The sequence below is a fragment of the Haemaphysalis longicornis genome, unplaced genomic scaffold (genome assembly GCF_048455015.1).
Source record: "Haemaphysalis longicornis isolate Haplotype H1 unplaced genomic scaffold, Haemaphysalis longicornis Haplotype H1 scaffold_167, whole genome shotgun sequence".
NCBI classification, from domain to species: Eukaryota; Metazoa; Arthropoda; class Arachnida; order Ixodida; family Ixodidae; genus Haemaphysalis; species Haemaphysalis longicornis.
Window position 1 is genome coordinate 105,635 of NW_027526273.1, and position 6,631 is coordinate 112,265.

Here is a 6,631-nt window from a genome sequence, read left to right on the forward strand (position 1 = left end):
CATTTATGTCCGATTACCGAACGGGTATGACGGCATTGTGGAAGCCATCATGTACGTTGGCACCACGATAATCAAGAATGGCCTCAGTGAAGAGTTTCGAAATACTAGAGAAAAATCTGTCACCAGTGTCCAAGCGAACCACAGTTCGGCGAGCGTGCAGTCAAATACCGCGTAGGAACGTTCCACTTGTCTTTGACAGAAGTGTTCTGTGGCTGCAAAAGCGCACAATAATACGGAGCTCGAAAATTCTTATTTGTGTGGGATTTTTAAAGCTTTACGCAAGATGAACAAGAAGAAAAACGTTACCCTTTCGTGTTGATTTTCGCTCCGAGAACAAAAGAAAGCCACGTGGCGAGCCAATCCAAGTAGGCATTGCAAGGAACATTGCTAGCTGCTATGTCTGCGGCCATGACGGCAAGCGCTGGCAGAGACAGATCTTCATACAGTGAATACAGTTAAACCTGGATATGACGAAGTTGACAAAAATTTGCATTTTTTTGTTACATGCACGTTTCGAGTTAAAGCTCACGTGAATGAAGCAAAAACGAAATTAATATGCTATAGACATCAGTGATGCTGAACTCACCCTTTGTTCAAGGATACATTTCACACTGAAAAACTGCTGCTACCCGAATTCAAAAACGTAACTGAGTATCACTTTCGATTTTTGATACTTTTCGGTGCCTTAACGCATTTAAAGAACCAAACTTTTTCTGAAAGGGCGCCTTTCGCGAACTACTGCTCTTTTCTGCACTCAAAATTGTTGAGGTGGTGCTAGCTGGGGACACTGTGTACCGGGCGGTGACGTTCTTCTTTCTCGCCGGCGGAGAAGTCATTTAAAATTGCGGGCTTGTCTTGAAAATACATTTTTTCGTTTTCAGGCAGGAGCACTCATCACCCACGAACCCATACCACAGATACCAGTGGAGACTACACTCTGACAGGCAGTCAAAGCACCTAACTGACACCACACTCACATGTTGAAATACACGAGATATGGCGCTACGGGGGAAATTCGCTAAATTAGTGCATTTCGCCAGCTGATTTTTTAGGAAAACGGCAAAAAACATTCACTCATCAGCTTAGCGAACTTGTTCCATCCAGGTTAACCGTCGCAACTCCTTCGTTACCTAGAGGTCGCAAACACATGAGCTTCAAAGGTGGAAATGGGGAAATGAAAAACTTCGTTAAATCAAGGAATTCGTTTCATAGAGGTTCGTTACATCAAGGTGTAACTGTACTACAGTCAAATCCCGTTTGCGAACCTCAGATTAACGAACATTTTGAAAATCCCCTACCAAATCCTTATTAATTTTATGTAAAAATATTTCCCTACTACGAATTTCAGAACAACGATTACTTCAGAATAACGTATCGAATTTTAGCATCCTCATATAAAAAACACTTCAAAATAACGAATTCTGAGTGTACGAAATTAGTCGTGTTGGTGTGAACAACGACTAATGGGGACATGTACAACTATCATCAGCAGCATACTAAATGCGCGTTAGCTTTGTCTCCATCGCCTGCGCTTGGGGGGCCTCGCCGCCATGCTTGCCTCTGTCGCCGCCTTTGCCCGTAATGGATAGAGTGAACTAGAAGTATACTTCTAGTTCAGAGGGGGCCGCGGAGTGCAGTCGTTCTTCGTATGGGCTACTGCATATCCAGCTTGTAAGCACGGTTCTCTCTATTGTTTACCCAATCAAAGTATATCCTCATAATTATGATCAAGTGCTGAATCACCAGAGGTCAAGATTCGCCCACTCGGACCATCCAGTCATCATAAAAGGGCCTCGGACAGCCCGGTTCGCAGGTTAGGCCTAGTGACCCGGCGGCGTTCCAAACAGCGAGTTGCGTCTACCACAGCTGGCGTGGCGGCGGCTGCCCGCGTGACGGCAGCTGCGTCTGCCGAAGAGACGGCGCGTTCGCAACAGGTACCGTTGATGCTCCAGGCTGGTACCTCAAGGTCTTCCCCGAAAATGGACAACGAGACGCCGAAGCAAGGTGGACAGGGCAACCAGGGCTTCGCCCAGCCGCTCCCTCAAGGTACCGAGGATGAAGATGACGAGATTGCTATGCAAGAGTACGACGACCCTACGCAAGACGACAGCGACGATGGATGGCAACGAGTCGTACTTTCCAAGAAGAAGCGACCAACGCGAAATGAACGGGTAAGTCGTTCACGTGTCAACCTTCAACTGAGACCACTTGCTAAGATCCGCATTAGAGAAATTCCACGACGCGCAATAGCCAATGCTATAGGCTATACCGCTCCCTCCGCTGAACTCGCCGAAATGGCTGCAGTGACTCTCGATGATGCCGCTAACAGTGCTCACATTGCCCTGTATGACGAAAATCATGCAGCCAAACTACTTCAAATCGATCACCTCACGTTCCGTCAGAACGGGAAAGTTGAGACAATCGAAGTGGTCATTGAACCCATGCAGTCTCACAAGAATACCATTCGAGGTGTTATTCAAGTGGATCCTGCAGATAGCAATGAAACTATCTTGAACTGGGTGCGTTGCGAGCAAGCCGACATCATTCGCGTCCAAAAGATTGGCAAATCCAACAGAGCTATACTTACTTTTGACTCTACCACTCTGCCTCGGGTTGTGAAGTACTACATGGAGCTTGTACGGGTGGTGGACTACCACCCTAAACGGATTGTCTGTTTCAATTGCCACAATTTAGGTCACATGGCAAAATTTTGCCCATCACCTAGTGTTTGCAAGGAATGTGGGCGGTCTCACACTGACACAGATGAGTGTGAAGAAACAGTATTTTGTGTCGCATGTAAGGAGGTCGGCCATCTCTCGGTCAGCAAAGTCTGTCCAAGCCGCCTCCCGAAAGTGGAAGAGAGATCAGGGCAAAAAGATCACAAATCAGATGCTGCAACTGATTTCCCTTCAACCAGCTCGTTGCGTCCACCTTCCAATGGAGTATCTTGGGCCTCAAAGGTGGTTGGTCGAAATAAGGATAACGAGCACTCTACCACTGCCGCTCTCCCATCTACTCATCCGGTCATGGTCGAAAATGCCAAACTTAAGAAAGACCTTCAGGATCTCCGAAATGAATTGCAGATTCTAAGAAACGAGATGGAATCCCTTCGCAAAAATATGCCTCGTAGGCAGTCGGCGTCTCCGCAACCATTGAAGACTTCGGAACGGCGCAGTCGATCGCGAGTTTCCCGCCAAAAGTTAAGTGCCACCCAATCCACGCCAGTCACCTCGTCGACGTACATCACTGAGCAGACGCTGGTGCAGCGGGAAGCGAAATTGAAATTTGAGAGCGCTAAAGAATGGCAGAAGGCCTTCAGTGGCATCTCTGGTTTACAAGACCAGTTCAACTTGCTAAAGGAAGAAATTCAACGAGTTTTTCAGCTGATTCAACAGTCTTCTCCGCAGGACACTCCCGAAGAAGCCAAACGAAAGAAGAAAACCCCCCGTTAAATGCCAACAGCATCACTCGGTATTCCAAAACGGCTCATTGTGCAATGGAACTGCCGCAGTTTCGCTCAAACTGGACCCCTCCTTAAGCACCAAATTTTAAATCTACAGCCCCTTGCTCTACTTCTACAGGAAACTAGAGGTCCTTGTAAAATACCCAATTATGCCTCTTTCACTGATCCCAAAATTACTCACTTTTCCAAAGACCCTTCTAAAGGTCCTACTGCCTATGGACAAGCAGCAGTCCTTGTACACAAGTCTTGCCGAGCAGTTCAACACCACTGGGATGGTGCGAGCAACAATAACCGTGAGGTAGTTGTCGTTCGCATCACTCCTCCTGGAGGAAAACCTCTCTTAATTATTTCTGTCTACTATCGTCCCCAATGCAGTTCTCGTAACCGTGGCACTTACGATTGGTTGCCACATATCCTGTCCCTTAACTTCTCCGGACCAATAGTCATAGGCGGGGACTTCAACGCTAAGAGTACCCTTTGGGGTTACTTAACTTCGGATGTACGCGGTAAAAACTTGGAACAGGCCATCGAGTTCAGCCACTTGCAGCTGCGTAATGAACCTTTCACACCTACACGCGTCGGCCTACATTCTTCACAAAAGGACACCACGCCCGATCTTACCTTCACTACTCCGGGTATAGTTAAAACATGGCAAACTGCCACCTGTACCTGGGGAAGTGACCACTATCCTATTTTTCTGCATCTCAATACTAAGAAACTTCGGCCCAAGCTCAAATATTCAGTAGTGAACTGGACCGCCTTTCGGAATTCATTCAAGATGGACTCCATTTCCACCATTCCCGACCTTGTCTCTTCTAACACTACAGCGAGGCGGGAAGCCACTGAATCGGTGGACAGCACTGTCGATGTAGCGCACCCGGACCACCACATGTATCAGCTACTGCGTACTGCGGAGCGACTTACTCACCGGTATCGTACTCAAGGCAAGCGGCACAGCGACCTTATGAAACTGAAGAAACACTATAAGGTCATTCAAGAATATCAAAAGATTTTACAGACTGAGAAATGGCATCATCTCTGCAACCGCCTAGGTCAAGAAAGAGGCCTGTCACACCTTTGGGCCATTTTTCGAAGCCTAAGCGGTAAGGCAAAAGCAAAGCTTCCCATTGTTGAAGAGTTGTGCCTTCAGTATGACTACCCCGACGTTGAGGAGTTCATTATCACTACCCTTTTTCCTCACGCGACTACGGATCGGACCACACTTCAACCCCTCCCTATAATCGACATTCAAGAACCCCTTGAAGATCTGGACCTTCCTTTTACCATTGGAGAACTTCAGATTGCACTGAGTCAAGGCAAACCAAAATCAGCCCCCGGTCACGACTTGGTCACGTGGCAAGATCTTCGAAATCTGCCGCATACTGGACAACAAATTCTTCTTGACATCGTGAACAATTCATGGGATACAGGCCAAGTTTCGGAACACCTCAAGACAAGTATCATTCACCCCATTCCAAAGCCCGGAAAAGATGCTCGTAGGCCCGAAAATCTCCGTCCTATTTCCCTAACACCGACCATATGCAAATTAATTGAAAGGTTGCTACATAATCGAATGCAACACCATCTTGAAAGAAATGGCTGGTTTCACCCATCACAAACGGGTTTTCGACCTAATCTCGGGACCCATGATTATCTATGGTTACTGAGAAGAGTCATTAATCGCACTTCCCGGAGGCACTTACCAGATTTTGTACTTACTCTAGACATGCATAAAGCTTTTGATAGCGTGAACCAAGAAGGAATCCTGAAGGAGCTTGCCCTAGCATTCCCAAGTCGCAAGGCTCAAGCTTGGATTCGAAATTTTCTACAACATAGACCCATACGACTTAGTTGCCCAGGGCATGATCCAACTACATATTACCTTGATCGGGGGGTCCCTCAGGGGTCCATCCTCGGGCCTATTCTCTTCAACCTTGCCATGAACAGAGTTGCCCGGCAACTAGAAATCGACTCATCTGCTCGGTTTGCCATGTACGCTGACGACATTGTTGTCTGGACAGAAGCGCAGGACTATCAAACCAAAGAAGAGATGCAAATTGAATTACAAGCTGCAGTTTTTTAGCTTGATTGAGACGTTATCTAGTTTTAATTTGGACATTTCTCCTCAGAAAACCGAACTTATCAGCATCGATGGCACACGAGACACGAATCTGTCTCAGACCATCACTCTCTGCATCAAAGATACTGATATCACGTCTAAAAATGGCACTATACGTCTCCTTGGCTTGAGACTTGGAAGCTGTAACAGCCCCCGCAGTTGGATTCGGCATCTCCGCACAACTTGGCCTGCCACGATGCACCTCGTCAGTCGAATATCCAACAAATACGGCGGTGCTCAACAAGCCTCATGCCAAGTGCTAGCAAGAGCAGTGGCCCATGGCCGCATTACTTATGGGTTCCCTATTTATAACCTCAGTCCTCGACATCTGCAGGACCTAGAAATCCTCAACAGATCCTTGATCCGCACTATTGCAGGTCTCCCACGCCACACTCGCATTGACCTTCTTGAACAGGCCATACCTCTGCCTCCGCTTCAAACATTATATGACGAAACGGTCTCACGTTTTCAGAAACATCTAGAATGCTCTCCGCAAGGGAGAGCAGTTGCGAAATGGGACGGGCTAAATAGCGTCTTCGATCCAGAGCCCTTCTCCGGAGGCATTCCTCCATGGGAACGTCCTCCTCTAGGAGTAATGAGACAACGCCCCCGTCTACGTGTAAATCGTAACGGCAGGGAACTGCTGGTTAGAAAGATATGCCAAGACAAGGCAGAAGACGAATTAGACATCTACACTGACGCAGCCGTCTATGAAAGCGCAGCGGCCATCGCCTGGAGATGCTCCGATGTGCCTCTGCTTAGCGGATCACGACAAATTACCAATGTCTACGGTCTTGTTGAAGAAGCTGAACTCTTCGGCATCCTCGGAGCTTTACAACACCTACAAAATCATGTTTCTAATCTGCCGTCTCGAAAATATCGCATTATCACCGACTCGCATGTTGCACTTCGGGAACTAAACCATCCCTTTTCATTAAATTCAACGGCCACTACAATACTTCGAACTATTCAAGAGTTACGCTGCGAAAATGTTCAAATCCGCATGGTCTGGACCCCGGCTCACACCTTAGGGACCACAGGTAACCATA